The sequence below is a fragment of the Macrobrachium rosenbergii genome, chromosome 20 (assembly GCF_040412425.1).
Source record: "Macrobrachium rosenbergii isolate ZJJX-2024 chromosome 20, ASM4041242v1, whole genome shotgun sequence".
NCBI classification, from domain to species: domain Eukaryota; kingdom Metazoa; phylum Arthropoda; class Malacostraca; order Decapoda; family Palaemonidae; genus Macrobrachium; species Macrobrachium rosenbergii.
This window is the reverse complement of record NC_089760.1, coordinates 25995001-26015000: the sequence shown is the minus strand read 5'-3', so window position 1 is coordinate 26015000 and position 20000 is coordinate 25995001. Positions and strand designations below refer to the sequence as shown.

At 32.6% G+C, this 20000-nt stretch overlaps 1 protein-coding gene across 6 annotated transcripts in view; it reads left to right on the top strand.

The window, feature by feature from the left end:
• Positions 1-20000, top strand: part of LOC136849162 (uncharacterized) — a 744860-nt gene that overhangs the window by 219780 nt on the left and 505080 nt on the right. For all 6 annotated transcript variants that reach the window (XM_067122257.1, XM_067122259.1, XM_067122255.1 and 3 more), the window contains one exon: positions 7946-8145. The gene's annotated coding sequence lies outside the window, so the exon portion shown is untranslated. The remainder of the gene's footprint in view (positions 1-7945; positions 8146-20000) is intronic.

Here is a 20000-nt window from a genome sequence, read left to right as displayed (position 1 = left end):
ATCATAAACATGTTTCCTTCAAAATAGAGTTTTTAGGAATAGAGGGGCTATGATTGTTCTTTGTGGCATTCAGTAATATACATATACATACATACATACATACATACATACATACATACATATATATATATATATATATATATATATATATATATATATATATATATATATATATATATATGTGTGTGTGTGTGTGTGTGTGTATATATATACATTGAATTTCACAGACAAAGAAGAATCATAGCCCTTCTACAGTATTCCTGAAAGACTCTGTTTTGAAGGAAATATATTTATGATTAATGAACTTATCACTTCTTTTCAGTCACTGAAAATTTAATTTTTTCGGAAACAAAGTATATCCCATACAGCAGGTTATTATTACTTTTTTTCTCGTAAATTTCTTGCCTGCTCCATAACTAATGCACAAATTTTCAGTTTCGAGTTGTAAATTTTCATTTCACGCCAACATGTTTTATTTAATGGTTGGTGTTCCTGGGTCCAGAAAAGGAAAAATTCGTGTTTTCTTACGTTTTAAATTATATTCTGAATTTTCTTTCTCATTTGCCATTAGAAAACATTGAAAAAAAAAAAAAAAAGTATTAATGGATATACTTTTACTTTGTCAGTTAGTATATCTTTTTCTTTATTAGTGTCGTCTTCAGTAAAGAAATTAATCAAACAACTAACAAAACAAGTAAGCAATAAAGTTAGTCTTGATAAAACTGAGAGGCCAAACACTTTGGTTGTCAAAGTGACCATAATTTTCAACATTTCCATAACATTAGGCAGGTAACTGCAAATATTGAGGATTGGTTCATAATAATTAGGTAGCTGTTTCCACTTACTCTTTTAGTCCTTATGAGAGTAAAATAACCCCGGAACACGAGGAACATCTATCAGAAATCCGGAAATGGAAACGTACGTCTCGATTTACGCAGTTGTACCGGAGGGAATTCCTGAAGCCACACATTTCTCGCTGAAAATGGAAAACCATTTAGTCTCTGACATGTTACGACTGGTAAAAATTATTGCGACGGCATTTACGTTTATACCTCCATCTATTGCGAAAGGTCTAGGTAAGATTATCTGATGCTTTCCTCATTTTGGCCGAGAAGAATTACGCAATAATAATTAGAAGCATGTTTACTCGTCGTATTCAAATTCTGAGTCACCATGGACTTTTGAGAAAATGGTTTTATTTTATTAAAAGAGTTTTTGAATTGAAGGCAGATTCGACCGTTTACCAGAATGACTCTCATTTCAAATTTAGCAGGGTCACGGAAAAGACAGCATTACCCCAATTATCATGCTTAATACAATATGCATTTATTTTTCAAAAAATCCTTTATATCGATAACCATCTATTTGAATTGTTCTTCTCATAATATTAACAGTATACAATACACGGTAGTGTTTCCATGATAGAGATTTCTTCGTAAAATAGTGTATGTATAAAATGAAGTCACTGATATGAATTCCTTTTGATATGTGAGAAGATAACAATTAACACGTCATATAATCAATAAAATCAAAAGCTATTCTTGGCATTTGACATTTCCCTTAGAAATATAATTCATGAAATAACTACGCTTAATGGCTTTACAAAGAAAAGTTATTCTAGATAATACCGCAATTAAAAGTTACTGTTCTGCGTTTCACTGTTTTAACCAAGAAATATTCATCATTATTGTCTCTGAGCATTTAAACCCAGCCAAATGCCGCAAAGAGGTTCCAGATGAACATGTACCCTTACTAAACTATGCAAATGGCCTCTTTGTCACTGTCTACTTCCACCGAAAAATAAGGTCTTTCCGAAGTCATAGTTAAAATCGACAAATATATACGAATTGCTCATCTCCATGCCCTGATTTGTGGCAGGTATATCACCAAAAGTCGTTTTTAATATAAATAATGCCAAAGCTAGTCAGAGTGTATAACATTATATTTGATACTGAATGCTTACTTTTTGTTTAAATATTCGAAAAAGAGGAGGTTTAGGTCTAAACTAGGATTTTAATAAAACTTCTGTTACACGAAGCGAGAACCAAAACAATACAGTGAAATTCAAAGTGATAATATTTCTTTTTTTTTTTAGAATATCTAATGCTTGAGTTTGCACATTATTCTTATACTTAAATACATACGAAAGGATATTAAATTTGAAGAAATATCAATGTACATATCTTCATGAAATAAATCATATCCAGAATATTTTCTTATAGTAACGGAGATTATTTCGTACATTTAACCATATGAAAAATAAGCTTTTCAGCTATTTTCATACGGCGTAGAAACGTAAATGGTGATTACGAGGAGTCATGAGATAAAAATCAACCACGCAGGTGCTAATTTATTATCATGCCGCTTCTAACCTGCTAATGAATAAATCCAAAATCATACGCAACTCATAATAAATTCTGAATATGATTATTATGTAAACGAACACTACGACATTAAAAACTAAACCTTTGTTTATTTGAAAGATCGTTTTTGAAAGGCATCTGTACATTAGCGTTATTTTACGAGAACAGTAGGTCAAAATACGAGGCTCGAGGGATGGCTTGCGAAAAGAATTTATAGTTCGAGTGACCAAACTGAACGCGTGAAAGATAAAAAAAAAAAAAGCTGCATTTAGGGGCCTATTCAGGCATCGTCTGGTATTGAAGGGACGAGTTTCATATCTAGCTTTTCTAGCTTTAAATTAATTGTTGATGAGTTAATGGTGATGATGATGATTATGATAAGTTACTCGTGGGTGTTCAGGATTATAGAATAATCAATGTGTGATCACACTGAATGAGGCCAGAAGTATTCTTAATGAATGCTGAGTCGAAAATGAATTTCATATTCCTTGAACCTTGACGCAATTTCTTTTAACTTTATTGCATTTCCTTATGGCAATGTTCGATCTAGGTATAGATATTGTCCTGATAATAGAGTGCATTGTGAAAAACAAAAAGCATCAATCTCAGATCCTTATGGAACGTGTGACAATCTTTTATTACTCGTCGTGATCATTCGCCACAAGATAAGATGGTGCATAATAAAAATGTCCCAGAAGCATTAATATATATATATATATATATATATATATATATATATATATATATATATATATATATATATATATATATATATATATGATGAGATAATTGCCGATAAATAAATAATTTCACTCAATTTCCGTCATGACATCATTGTGCAAAAGAGAAATTATTTCAGAGTTAAAAAGACGCTTGATACAGATCTGAATAATTATTGACAGGGTTTATTAATATGATTTCATATTTCATATATCTGTTCTTCATAGTGATGGGAAGTAATACCTCTAGGGAATATACTGGAAATCAAAATTACGTGGAACTGGAGCACACATTTGCCTTATGCAGGCGATTAGATTTACGTCTATCAGAGTTTATTCCAGGAATAATTAATTGGAAAATGATATATGGAAAACGACGAAAGCCCTCCATCAGTCTGTTTATTTATTGGCTGTGGTAATGTTTGCTTTGTGTGCGGATGATGAGGGATATGATTATTCTCATAAGTGAATATTATGATGAAAATAATCCAAGGGAACAGAATAAACTGAACATATTCAGGTGTTCGAGAAATTAGGCAAAAAACAAATTGCGAACAATAACGCTCATCTATATTCATTAATGGTCTTTCCCATAAAGTCAAATCAATGATACTTTCTTCTTTCTTCTTCATTTTGATTTTTTTTGGACAAGGTGGGAGAAAAATCGAGGTAAAAAAAATAATTTTCTCGTTATTAAAAGTCACTCCTTATATAATTATTCTTTGAAGCGAGACTTTCAAATATAAGTTCAATTCTGTTTCGTGGAATTTCAGGCTTCTGGGAGATTATGCCTCACTGGATTCACACCTTTGACCAGTCATCCATTAGCATTTCTGCCGCTGAAGTCACAGGAAATTTATTACTGTATTTATGATGACTTGACACCTAACCGCCATCAGGTTGGATTTCAGTTTTAATTTTAGTATAACATTTATATTTTAACTCTGTTCGAACATAAATTTGACGACAAGCATATACATCATAGATGATGTTCTAGCAAGTTAACATTTACACAAAGAATAATATATAACATGAACTTCTCAATTGCACTTATATATTTTGATAAGTAAATATTAGTAAGCATAAATCAAAACATATCCTATACTTAGTAGTAAACAGTGTTATGCTATATGTAATTTAGATTTTGGTTTCGTATTTGGAAAATCATATTTTGTGTTTGAACACTTGAAAAATATTCATTAATCTGAAATGTATTTGGAACGAAGACGTTGCTCACGTCTAATTAAAATATGATCGGAAAATATTAATCCGTTTTTAAGTATCAGTGCAAATCAAATTCCCATAGTTTCCCAATGCTTCCAGTTACATCACTCTAGATTAATTTGGATACTGAAATTGGGCTTTTGCGGTTAGAACATATGGCTAAGCTAATCCTAGAAGATTAATCACCACGTAACCCATAAATATGGGGGAAAATGTTAGTTCACTAATGCAAGAAAAAAAAAAAAATAAAACGTGGCCGAAGGATTTTATTTTTCGTATTACCGATGCTGACTGTGCGTAGTTACTCAGTACTAAAAGGTAAAACTATTACAGTGGTAGACTGGAAGCAATGATATAGTGAATGCGTCCAAGGGATAAAGTAAAGACAGCTGCCTGCAGATTCTGTATGCAGTGAATGTTGGTGATTACAAGCAGTTATAGGCCACTTAGAGAGTGAAGAGCAGTTGGCGAAAGACACATTTGAAAGTCAATTTGATTTTTAAAATTTTGATTTCATAAAACTATGGCTTTTCAATCACACACCTAACAAACGCCTAAAAGAAATAATATTTGTAAACAGGCGTTCTTCACCCTTTAAAAAATACAAATCAGGGTATTAGGTAGATATACCCATTTATCTGATTTATTTTATATTGAGTGATTGTCATTAAGAAATGGATTTGGGATGAGAAATAGATGCATAACAAGACCTAGAAGAAATGAATAATAAGACATTGAGAAATTTGTGACGAGTGATTAAAACAGTTTAATTTGACAATGTTACTAGCCTACTATACTGTAATTGTTTTTGAACTACGAAAGTGTATAGTAGGTTAAAATAAATGCAAATCATATATTATCTAGTGATGAGATATCATTAGATAATATATAATAAGATATCTTTTTACAATGAATCACTGAGTTTTGTACTTGCTAACAACTGAATCGCTCATTATAAGGTTACGTGGGAGTCCTTACGAATAAATTTTTACTTCTTCATTTAGCTGAGTACCAGTGTCTTCTCGATTAAATATCAAATGAAATAGTGTCTAAAAATATTGAATCATATCTATGATTGCTATACATACTTGTACAGAATTGTTCATTACCGTGGAAATTACGGTATGAGAATACATTTTCCATCAACCTTGAGATACGATATCATATATATATATATATATATATATATATATATATATATATATATATATATATATATATATATATATATATATATATATATATACAGTATGTATATACTGTGTATATATATATATATATATATATATATATATATATATATATATATATATATATATACATACATACATACATACATACATACATAATACACATATATATATATACACACAGAAACACACACATACGTGTGTGTGTGTGTGTGTGTGTGTGTGAAGTGAGGTTAAGAGAGACCTTGCTAAATCAGATTTAATACCATTTATAGTATCCATCAAAATTAATTTCTAAAACAATTTTAATGATAATTAAAATCAGTGAAACAGAAATGAGTTTAAAATGATTTACTGCGTACAAAGAACGTTTATTAATGAAAAAGAAATAACCACATGCTATCGACTTTTGGTCAATAAGCCCGACCAAAGGGACCTACCTGAAATTGAAAAAGTATCGTAGCAGTGAACGCGAACTGAATAAATGAATATGTTGCCTAATTGGGGTGAAGAGAAAAATGGCAGCAGACGCAATGAATACCGAAGAGTAGAAATTGTTCTGCGATGAAAAATCTACTGGATATCGACAGGTAGGGTCGAGTTTTAAAGTAGGCCTGATGTCGAGAGTCAATTCTGGATGTCAGAATTTCAAGCTTAACGAAGGGCTGAACAAAAATTCTCTCTCTCTCTCTCTCTCTCTCTCTCTCTCTCTCTCTCTCTCTCTCTCTCTCTCTCTCTCTCTCTCTCTCTCTCTCTTCCCGACTCAGACATTTCTCGTATTATTCTGCTAAAATGTATTTTACATAATTCCTCATTTGATATTCTGTTGTGGCTTGTATGCATTGTTCACTGACTTTTATATGATCTTAAAAGTTTTTAAGTATTCTGTATTACTCAACTTTTCGTCGTACTGTAGGTTCGTGCACTTTATTTCATTTACTGAGCTACGAAATACTTAAGGAACATAACATCATTCTAGATTGCTTATAGTACATTTTTTTGACTGCGTCTATGTGTCTAAATAAATTTTGTTTAAATAAATAAATCGTACACATATCCAAGGAGTACCATTATTATCATTATGAAGCAATGCTGTTAGTCAATTGGACGGTATACAGTTTATTTCAAATAAGAACTCTGCCAGTTACAGCGCCGTTCCTTTACAAAAGTAATTAACTCTGACACTAATTACCACAACATATATCTTCCATTTATGTAATTAACATTAATGTAACAAATGAAGAAAAAATATTTTTTTTCCTACACATAATTCATTGAGAGAGCTCGAGTGACCGGACGAGAAATGTACATCGCGGACGGGAACACGAACTTTCTTCCCCCGATTCGCAAACATTAAGGGTAACAGTGGCCACAGGGTAAGTTACGTGTGCTGATGAGGAGAGCACTAACAGTTTTGTTAATATGCTTATACAGCTTCGAGTTTGAATTGTAAAATCTTGATTATTGAAAATGAACACTCACAAGTTTTCCTATAATTCAACAGAAAAAACAGGGACTAGAATCTTATCACACAGGTAATAAATAAACTTCTATAAATGTAAACTTCACTAAGGAGATTGTTCGTTATTTACGGTTAGATGGAAAGGGCAGCTATATAACCTCAATGAATCAGGGCCCTGCGGGAAAGGAAAAAGTCAATAGAGCAACAATGGAAGGCGAAAGAAAGGGTTCTAACCCTCGGGGACCCTATAAGAACAACACTTGAAGGAACTCCAAAAACTCAGGAAAGGGGGATTATTCCAGAGCCTAAATAAAAGTAAATAAAAGCAGTGGGCCCACAACATATGAGTGTAATGAGGGAAAGGAAAGGACAATTTATAACTGGAGAAGCAACTTTCATAACTTTACACTTTGTCTCTACTGGTTCACTATTTATATATACGATATATATATATATATATATATATATATATATATATATATATATATATATATATATATATATATATATATATATATATATATATATATATATATATATATATATATATATATATATATATATAAACTTTTGTGCGAGAAAAATATCTCTGAAGGAAATGGTAAGAGGACATCATTCATATTGTATAACTAATATATAGCACATTCGCTGTTGCGAATGTAACATATTCTTAGTCATGCATATTTATCAATATGGTTATACGTTTGCGGAAATATGTTTTATTTCTTACGTTACCAAGCCAAGGTAACGGGATGTATGAATTGACAGCAAAGTACATGATGCCAACATTTGAAAATTTTTCGTCTTTCCTTCGTGTTTCCTATTAAAGAGTTCTTTATTAAATGCTATTATAATAGTTTTTCTGTCTAGCCTATCCATATGTGATCTCATATTTTGCTCACTATTAAAATGGAAAATGCAACTCCGTATTTAAGAAATCATTTCTTGGGGCAAAAGTCTGTAATTTTAACGAAATGTCTTTTCCAGCTGTGTTGGTATGCAGGGGCAGACAAAACGAGTTTTCTCTGGACTCACGGTAACGTCGCTGACTCCCTGATTGTCTAAAACCACTGAAAGTGCTGTTGATTCTTTGGCTAATGTCCGTCTGACGGTGGAGACTGCTGGCTGAACCAGATTCCGTGTGTAGTGTGTGAAAACCTTATACTCGCAGTCCGCCTCACCCCAAGGTATGGAACAAATTTTGCTTGTTGGGTGGACTATGTAGACTTTTCTACCTGCATTCAGTTTTATTTTTTTTTTTTTTTAGGTTATTGCTTTATAAAAAAAATTCTTATTTATTCGCCTGTGCAATGTGCTTTCCTTCTCCTTAGAAGTTTGTTTCCCCCTTAATTGACTCATTGTAAATGATTTTCCAACAAATCAAGCATGCTTAGGGGTACTTCTGATGCGAGGCATTTATCATTATATTCAACGTTAACTATAAAAAATGATAGAATTAAGTATCTGACACTAAGCATCCAATTATGGCAGTACCATTGTTAGAAATAATTAGTTGAGATTATGAAAGTATTTCTTACTTATATTTTGTACAAATCTTACCAATCGAACTCTAGAAGAGACAGAAGTCATCTGACCATCATCTGAAGAACTTAAACCTAATTTTAACAGTAAATATTTAAAGTAAACTATTAAATATGCACGAGTATAAATGTCGGTCAGAGATGTAATCGCTTGTAAGGGGGTATGTGTGTTTGTACGTGCGTTTATGGTAATACATTAGTGTCTGTTATAATGTCCTAGAGGGAATGAAGAAAGCTTGAAGAAATGGAGTTTATATAATTACTTATTTCGGGACACTAGAACAAAGACAGTTGGATTACAGTCGCACTTCCTGTTAGCTGAAGCTGTTCTATGAACTGCACGGGTTCTAACTAGCAGAAGAGTCCTTTTAAGTAAACCCATTTCCGAAGGACCACAGGAGAGAACTTGCTGGTCCTTTACGGGAATAAACGATCTGACTCCTCATTTTATTATAGCTAATAAACGCGAATCCGTAACTGAGACTTACACAAAATGGTCGACCGGACACCCGAACTACTTCGATCGATTTTACTCGTGACATCAATGACAAGTGGGCCAGAAGAAAAGCTCTAGGTATTTGCTTATTTTATTTGTGCTATTCCATTAAATAGAACGATTTTTTATAATGGTTAAAGTCATGGATCACTCTCTCTCTCTCTCTCTCTCTCTCTCTCTCTCTCTCTCTCTCTCTTCTGGTTTTTCAAGGAACATTGTAAACTTGATGAAATGCAATAGGTCATCTATACTCTCTCTCTCTCTCTCTCTCTCTCTCTCTCTCTCTCTCTCTCTCTCTCTCTCTCTCTCTCTCTCATGTCCGGGTTTTCAAGGAATATTGTAGACTTGATAAAATGCAATAGTTCATCTATACTCTCTCTCTCTCCCATTTTAACTTTTCATAAAAACAGTTCACTTTAACTTTTTATAAAAAAGAGTTATGATAAAATTTAATCACATTTCAGTAAAACGATACAGTCAGATGAAAAATCAAAGCAGCGCAACTTTACACTATTTTATCTTCAAAGGGAAAATGAAGAGAGGAAGACATAAACGCAGTATAAGATGCTTTGATCATTTTTCTTCCTGTAATTCTGGTGTTGCCGAGGATCTTGATTCATTATTCGCCGAATTTCAGTTTATTTACTGGTGGAAAGATTTGATGCTTATTGTAGCTGAATCAGCAGCACCGTCGAGAGGATTTGGCCTTCTGCGAAGGCTCGGGCAGCATTTGCCTTGTTAAAGTTATGTTTTTATTGTGTAAAAGGAATGCTTTTATTTATTATTATATTACGTTTCTGGATATGAATCTACTGATATGGTTTTATTTCTTCATCTGTTGAATCATTGCCAGTAGAAGATAAACAACCAGAAATCGGAATTTAAACTAAGACCTTTATACGTATATATATATATATATATATATATATATATATATATATATATATATATATATATATATATATATATATATATATATATACATATACATATACACATATATATATATACATATATATATATTATATATATATATATATATATATATATATATATATATATATATATATATATATATATATATATATATATATATATATATATATATATATATATATATATATATATATATATATATATATATATATATATATATATATATATATATATATATATATATATACATACACATATATAATTTAAAAAGTATCACTGTAATCAAAACAGATAATTTCTATTACTAGGATAGCTTAGCTATACCACACGCTACACCAGATAGTAACTGAACAGTGCTGAGATGGGGAAGCTACTAAAACAAGTCAAAATCGAAGCAGACTTCGTCAGGAACTATTAATAATAAAAAACTAAATTCGAATGGCTGCTGAGCCGGACAGTAAGTGAACCAGTATGCTGTTGAGAGTAGCTAAACTAGACAGGTTCGATATGCCTCTGAATAAAGCTGAATTGAAAAATCACTGATCGAAGATGAGTTGGTTAAATCGTGTATCCTCACTGCATTTGAGATTCCTCTGGACTGAGCAGTAACTGACCCACTCTTATTTGAGAAGTCATCGGGTCAAGGTGAGATGGAAAGGTCAATGAACCATGCTGGACTGCAAAAATACTGATCATTGGTAAGCCGAGCTTAGGTGGAAAGCACTTGAACATATCAGTTCATAAAGCAAACTGAGTTGAAAAGACACTTAGCTGCACAAGGGGAGATTCGGGCAGACTGAACTGGAAAAGTTACCCTCCCAAAGCTGGGTAAAGCTGCACAAAGCTGGGTAAATCTGCAAAAGCGATTGAATCGAGAAATAGGTGAAACAACATTATTTTGAAAAATTATTAAAATAAGGATTAATGAAACTAAGCTAGGCTGGGAAATATGCAGAACCAAGCAGTTAGTAACCAAGACTGAGATGACAAAGTAACTAAATTGAACTGAATTTGAAAAGCCATTGGACTATAGTGACTGAGTCAAGTTTACGGAAAAAGTCTTTAAACCAATAAGTTACCGGATCCAAACTCAAAAGTTTAATGTTCGTATGAAGAATATAATTTAAGAAGAAACTGAGCTTTCTCTTTTCATTGAAAAAATAGCCAGATCTTAGCGTGAGAAACAGGATGGAGGCTTTTTTGAGACAAAATAAAAGCTGAAAAGCTAAAAACGAAAAAGTAACGTTAAAATATGGTATAAGCATTTGGGAAAGAATAGAAATGCGTTAATACTTACATGTAAGGGACTTCCATGTGCGTTTTGGTGAGTTGGGGGCAGGGGGCGGTGGGGGACGCGAGATATACAGGCAGATAAACAGACAAAATTGTATATTGCCGAGTGAATGTAATCATCGCAAATTCCCTAGAACTAGTTGACATTATACTGAAAGAGGATTAGAGGCAAGATAGAAGCTTCCCGTTTAATACCGGCCTAAGTACTTGTCGTTCCAGGAACACTAATATGTAATGTTTAAGATATTAAGCAATTTACTGAAACACGTTATTAACCAATAACCAACCTATTTTTTGCATCACATTTCTGTAATGTATTACAATAATTTCTTCTAAAAAAAATTACATTGAAAATGGGAATAAATGCTTGAAATGAAATTAATAAATTTAAATGGAAATAATAAAAATAAAACCTCACACAAGGATGAAAGGATGGTACCTGAATACGCTTCAAATTATAAGCTATTTGTCTGAAGGCGTATTAAACATTATTGGCATTTTGCATATCGCAACACGTACAGGGCACAAGTTAATTTCATGATCTCATTACATTATGACACGCGACTTTGTCGTATTCCTTATTTAATCACCGCAGAACAGTGGAATAGCAACGACATTATCTAATAAAATGTAAGTATTAATATAAAAAAGAACTAACAACAAAGATGAAGGTAACTTTAGAAGACGGTGAATTCATAAATCGTCGACAGACCATGGAAAAAATTAGACAGTACATGAAGTATCAGTTACGTTATGATAAAAGTGTAAAAGAAGAAATTAAATGTAGCAGTATTATAAAAACTGACGACATTTAAATTCTGTAGTTGCCAGCCTCCATGAAAATCAAACATTCTCAAAGGTGTTCAGATGAGAAACTATTATGATTAATTACTAATGGCTCTTAATTTCAGAAATTTTAAGCGCCATTTTCCATTGTTAACCTTTTTTTTATTCTACTACAAATTTTTATTTCATTGCTGGAAGCCTAACAAAATAATAAGCATTCAGCGAAGGAAAGACTCTTTATACATTTTTAATATTTTCTATTACATATCCGTTACTGACCTTACGAGTAATTTGTTCAATAATTTCGAAATGAGCCATTTTCATTCCATCGAGAACTGATTTCGAGATATCTACTTTCTTTTGGAGGAGAGGATGGGTGTGTGTGTGTGTGCGTGTGCAGGGGGTGTGTGATGGAAATTTGAGTACCCTCCTGAAGAAGTCTAGAGTTTCCCATTTCCATCTGGTACTATTTTTTTTAAGCGCTGAGTTCAATTTCCGAACTTCCTTTTTTATCTTCTCCATTATTTCTAAAGAATACCATTTTTATTTTTGTCTTAAAGTACAGGCTGGCCCCCCTCTTTCCGGTATCTGACTAGATTTTTACGTGCTTTAGTGACCATTCAAATAATATTTAGAGTAGGCCTACTGCAATTTCGGTTTTATTGAAGATTCGGACACTAACACCAATTAGTGACTTTTCCAAACGACAGATCCTTTGACAGTGCAATAACAATCCTCGCTCTCAATCCAGTTATGCCATAAATGGGTTTTTGTGCCTTCAGCTGAATCTTTTCCAGAGAGACTTCAATATGTTCTTACATCTGCACACAAAAGTCTGTGTGCGCGCGCGCGTGTGTGCAGTGGCTAAATAAAAAAAGGGGATGTAGGGATAAATGTCATTTAGATAATGAGTAATACATGGAGAGAGAGAGAGAGATATATAGAGAGAGACGATTTTCATATCTGATAGATTTACCAAATTTCAGTTGCAGTTTATCAAAATCCTGAGATAAGATATATCATCAGGTCCGCTGAATAGGTTGTTTAGTCCACATATTACTTTGTTTACTTTAGCTCTCATCCTTTTACAGGCTGATTCAGGCTTCTCTAAGGTCAACATTCTTCTATCTTTGGCTCCTCATATATTCTGGCTCACTACAGCAATTCTCTCAGCCCGAGAGCAAGAGCAACGATTAAGCCTTTCCCAGGCCCAAATTCTGTCCTCTTCAGCTGTCCATTTCCTCCATGTCAATTCAACAATTCACTTAGCTAGAGAGCAAGAGCAGTGAATGAGTTTCTCCTACTCCATATCAGAGACTAAACTCAGTTAATCTGGAGTCTTAAAGTGTGGGACGCTAAAAAAGTTATCGCTACTGTAATGCTATCATAGAATGTTCTCAAGTATGCACCGGATTTATAGTAAGCAGAATAACAACATCTTAGTTTCTGGTCACGCACACACATATATATATATATATATATATATATATATATATATATATATATATATATATATATATATATATATATATATATATTAATGGACCAAGCAAAGCACATTAAAGTGCCACTTTCAGTGACAAGAGCCACGTCATAAAGCGAACGAATGCCAGGCGACCTAAAATTGCCCAAGTTACCACCCGCACAGATGATAAAGGATTTAGAGTAATAAAGGAATACCCGTACTGAAATGACGTAGGGAAAGTGTCCTCGTTCATGCCGAAGACCATAGGATAATTATAATAAATTTAATTATCCCACTTATAAAGTAAAGGTGTATATACTTCCAAAAATACAGCAATACTTAATTAAGAATATACAGTTAAAGTGATCTGATGTATAGTGCCTTACACTGACACATCACTGCTTGTGGAGAGTATTTTATTTTCTTAAAAGCAAATAAAAAAACTCGCCGGCAGATGTAAAACAAACCGTGGAACGATAGAGCTTGTCATATAGCTTCAGTTGAAATGAAATGTACAGTAGTTTTTGTATTTTCAGTTCATTTCTCGAGGTAGAGGTCAAATGATCTGATATGTGTAAACTGAAATTCATAAATTGACAAATGATGGGAAACTTTCAAAACCACAGTTCAAATCTACGACATCCTCTGTCGACAAGTCCCAATCGAAATAAGTTACAACAAAGTCATGTTCTCTTGTGTGGGTAATCGTTGTTCGCTTCTGTTCTCTTTATTCAGATGAATGTGAAAATAAACTCTGGCATTAACTTATATTGAGAGCCGTGTAAAAATTACTGGAGAACAGCTGAATAATTTATCCTTCATATTAAAAGTGCGAAGAACTCGAGTCCCAGCTGCCATCCCACATTTTAAATTTGCTTTAGTAGTATTTCTAATTTATGAAGCTCTTCACAGTGCATAATAATATATAAGTAAATAAAAGAATATGTACAAAATGACGAACGCTTTACGAAGAAAGGACCCACAATCATGATACATAAAAGCAAGAAGAGTTTTCAATGTATAACAGGTTTTATGAGGCGAATAAATTCCTTCCTCGCAGTCCATAGTAGTTAGAATGTTTTCTTATCGTATTGACAAAGGAAAAAATCTCGTAATCCGTAAAAGAAAACGAAAGTTTTCAAATTCGAACAATTTCCAAGATACTTACAAACCTATTTTTAGTCTATTAAACAAACAAAATTGTAGATTAACTGTACTTTTACCGAATTGGTACATTTTCATTCATCATGAACACACATTCACAAAGAAGAAGCTAAGAGTGACATCAGGATATTCAGGAGGCTTTTAAAAATGATAAATGTACTTCTCAAGAAATGAAAAACAAGTAATGAGTAACGAAGTATACACAGAAACGAATAAATAAAGAAATTTAGCAGACATAAAATAACATTACAGCTTCTCTTAAAATTATGCATCAACAACACCCAGAGCGTTCATTTGTGAAAAAGAGCAGCGTGCATAACCTAGATGTTGTTTCGCCAGTTTTAATAGACATAATCAATATGAAAAAGAGGGAAAATGAGAGAAATGTAATAAACGGGCGAAGAGTTGCCTTACGAGGAGAAAAACACACGCCAGAAAACGAAACAAACTGAAGTTCAAAGAACCCTAATAAAAAAGAAAATGATGCAATGTAGTGAAAGTTTCCAAAAGAGAGAGCAAAATAAGTCTAGAAACTTTCGGGAAAGGAAGAGCCGTCATACAGCACACTACAACTGTCCTTTGAGGAGATTTAGCGGCTACTGTTAACGAGAAAAGGAAGACCTGGAAATATTTCTTAGTTTAAGGCGGCATTCGTCTGACTTGATACATTTATGTAAAGTGACTAAACAAGAAAACTCCATTCCCGGCGGAAAGATTAAATTATGGTGTGTGTTTTTATCGTTCTCTTATTCTGGGTTTGCACGTGCTCATATCCATTTTGCGTGAAATGATTTAACACAGAATTGTTTGCTGCTGAGAAGAGAAATACATTTTTATGCATGTAGATAAAACTCGCTTTACAAAATGCATTTGGCTTTTCATTCCTGATTTTTTCCATATGCTCTTAATCTGAAAAAATAAACGACGAACCATAACACTTTTCATCACCTCGGTATCGTAACCTTAGAAAGTTATTTATTCTCCTGAAATTACTCTCACTGACCCTTTCAGACATGCACGACTAGCGGTGTCTGCTGGGATCATGTAAAAGGACTTTGGGCTGATAACCTTCATTAAAAAGAAGAAAGTTTTATACATACATTTTATATTTTATATATATATATATATATATATATATATATATATATATATATATATATATATATATATGTATGTATGTATGTATGTATAATTGATTCACGAAGATATGGAACGTGATGAATGTATAAATAAAGGCAAATGCCACGAAGAAATATAGATATATATATACATACATACATATATATGTATATATATATATATATATATATATATATATATATATATATATATATATATATATATATTTGCATATCTATGTATGTATATATATGTACAGTATATGTAATCACATGGAAAAACCTCTGCCCATAAACAGCCTTACAGTTGTTTATGTCACCGATTAAAATGTCAAAATGTAGTATAAGTTGACGATTTCAGATACGACTGCAAACTCCATATAAGGAAAATTAGAGAACAAAAGACAAAAGGCAATATATTTTTCGAACCAAACTTGACTAACCTCAGTCGTTCGCCTTCATGGGCAATATTAGTGTTTCACTTCATCAGGAGACCTTGGAATCGTGGTGTGGACGGAAGGTCTTAGTCAACAATTACCATTCAATTTGTCCCTCACTCGAAGGGCTCAGGCGAAAGGTCAACGCCCTCACCTCCTTAATAGGTACTAGGAGTGTTATCTCCAGGGATTGAGTGGCATAAGGATCTTCAGGAGAGGCTTTATACTCGGTTCTGTTTATTCTTCATGCGTGGTTCGGGTGAGTTCATGACCGTAACTGCATTCAGTCAAACGTAAAATTAATTGGCTTTATATTCACTTTTAAAAAGGAAATTTATTATTATTATTATTATTATTATTATTATTATTATTATTATTATTATTATTATTATTATTATTATTATTAGAGAGTATACGATATGTGTTTTGGGGATTGGGCTATGTTAATTATTTTTGTATCTGATTTCTTGCTATAAAATAAAGATATATGTAACAGATAGCAATTATAAATCAGTATAAAACTACAGAGAGAGAGAGAGAGAGAGAGAGAGAGAGTTACTGAAATGGTCGTGGGTGTCTCTTGACATAAAGATAATATGAAATGGGACATCTATTTTCACATGTATTATTAGAGCGATGATAAAATTCGCTTTTAAGATATAATATCTTTATCTCTTACATCCTTTAAAGAGAATAGATATTCATCTTATGGCAGCCATTCTTATCTGTAAAAAATAAAAAGCTTCTAGTTTTATGTTATATTCATGAGATAATTAAGAATTCTGTGATCACTTGAAATATTATTAATACTTTTTTCATAGACAAATGATACAATAATAAAAATCAAAGAAATGTAATTTTTAAAAGATATCTGCTCGAAAAATATATTTTGCTGAACTGCTCAATACGTTTTCCATTCCCATGTCGTACGAGTATAAACGTCTCATAGATCCCAAGGTCCACAGACAAGGCTTGATGGATCCTAGACTTTGGATAAATGTTTTCGCAACGCCATTGTACATCTTAAACCGAGCAAATGTCTACTGACCGTGAGGACCATGTTAAAGGAGGTCGCTAAATCACAGTCATGGGGAAACTTCGACCGCTGTGTGACATCTTTCTCCGCTTTTTGAAGTTGATATATTTACTGCAACTTTTACGTGTCTCATCCCCCCCAACCTCAACACACCTGTCACTACTGTCTCCCTGGTAGCCCTGATCGGAGACGGTGCTTGTTCACATGGCTTTTTCCTTTAGTAAAGCGGGAATTAGTGACTAATGAAAGAAATTATATCCTCGTAATCACATTACTATTTTTTACATCTTAACTTTTTGTCTGTGCGGTGCTGAACGGAATCAATCGAGGAGAGGTGGTGGGGGGGGGATAAGGGTGTACATGCAGTAGGATACAAGAAACTTGAGACTGTTGTTACGTAGTATCTCAAATGATTTTTTATATTGATATGTGAAGAGAAATAATGTTACTTACTAAAGTGTTTTCCATTTTCAAAACTCGTAACATTCGAATCTTAAAAGACCTTTGTGAAAATGATTTCCTCGCTGACACTTTTACAAAATTGAGATTAACGAGCATATAGAAAAAGATGAAATAAAAAAAAGCATAATTATGGGTATTAGTTAAAGCATATTTATTTTATGAATACGAAGAAATTTTAATATCATGATCATAAAATCAGAGCTCCGAAAATTTGACTATCAAAATCAAAGTAACCAACCATGTCTTTATTATATGCTGCCCAACATTACAAATAAATGAGAATCCAATATTTGAAGAATGATCTATTGATGGCCATAATGGTGTTTTTTTTCTACTTATTAAATCAGTCTAATAAATGATTACGTAAATCAACTGGAGTAAGGGAAGGAAAGTCTAGCTTTCGCACCGGCGCGTACTCCGTCTTTTGTCCTCAAGCGACCAGGGCGAAAAATTCTTAACCCGACAAAAATGCGCTTTGGGAATGAGACATGCAACAATAGATGCAGCTGGGCTTTTATGTTGCTTCTTTTATGTCTCTGCTGCAACCTATATTTTTGTCAGTGGTTCTTTTGACAGATATCGTCCCTCGAGTTATGTCGTTATTTTTTCATATCTCATATTTTGGTTCAAACAGCGTATTAAGAAAGCATACAGCAATGAAAATGCTCTAAATGATATGATTTAGTTGGTTGAGAAGTCAGTGTATTCACGATAAAGTTTTTGCTCTATGGCGCCACAGAGTAGTAAATGAAATAAATATACACGATGGTACTAGCGAATTTAGATTTTTTCAGTCAACCTAATTTTACATACAAACGATTACTTGTCATAAATTAAAAGAATGGTTTCCTACAACAAAGTTAATGTTAAATGTAAAAAGGAAATATTAAAATGGAGAAAAAACGAGAGAAGAAACATGGGAAAGTACAGCATAATCAACCATTATACAGGAAAAAAGAAAGAGAATTATGTATGAAAGTAAAAAAGAGAAAGACGTGATTAAATTAGCTTAAAAATAATTCTAGCATACCTCGATGCATAAAAGTAATAATCTGTAAAATGGAGAGAAATATTTGTTTTTTTTTTTTACAAAGAGCCAAGGGCTTTCAAGGATTATATTAAAAGTTAACTGATTTCCCAGTCTGTAAGACGGTATTTTACTTATATAATTCTATCACAGGTTTAAAACCTTGCTGGTGTATCTTATTTCAGTCTGGTCTTTTTAGTAAGTGTGGCACTGGACTATAAAGTACATACTCAACTATGTAAGTTGCCGAGTTTTGATCACTGAATTCGGTTTACAGACTAGTCAAGCTGTTTTACTTAAAAGATTGCTGGCCAGTTGCCATAAAATTGTTGTTGTTTGTTTGTAAAAGCTTTTTTACTCACATAAAATTAGATTTTTTTTAAAGAGAGAGAGAGAGAGAGAGACAGAGAGAGAGAGAGAGAGAATGGTCGGAGGGTGGAGAGATTATGATCAAATACAACCAAAATCTAAGGATAGTAGAAAGAGTCTAATTAGAAAACTGAATATAGCGAGATCTTTCTGTTAACAGAAAAGAGTATCTCGCAACAACTGACTCTGTTTATGATTGTCGTAAACAGTACTTAAACATGGAATGAAAGTTTTTACCTAAAACAAGCGTTAAAAATGCGTTCCCTTCTCTCATTTGAATACATGAGAAATTTTTCCATGCTTGCTCTCGATGATGAGGAACCTTTCCTGATGAACTTTATTTTATTTCTAACCATTTCGGTTATCATTTTAGTCCGGTTTTTCTTGAGGGGACTAACTTAAGGGGACTAACAATATTTTTTATTTTTTTTTTTTTTTTGAAATTCTACCATATAACCCTAACCTGAGACATATGATTGCGGTCAGTGTAGTATCTTTAGCTTCAAGGCCTCCTTTCAAAAATTAATTGCAAACGCAGTATATTATGAAACCAACCTTTATTGAGTTAACATGATTATTAATCTTGTTCCATTGAGTATTTCACAATATTATAATGTCCACTTCAAAAAATATGTCATTCCTTTATTGCAAAATGATCTTCGATTATAGTCCTGGAATTATTACGATTTTTTTAAAAAATCACGTTTGTTAGTTGCAGAAAAATTATCATGAAGCTTCCGCCATTGGACTGATGTCTACTTATCGTACTTAATTTTAGATTGTAGGCCTTCATTTACAGTCTTTTTAATCATTTCATATCTAATCAGCTTCGCTAATTCAAATAATATTTCTATAGAGAAGTTAATTCACTTTCTCGGAAGTCGTCTGTCAAAGGTAATGACCATTTTAGGT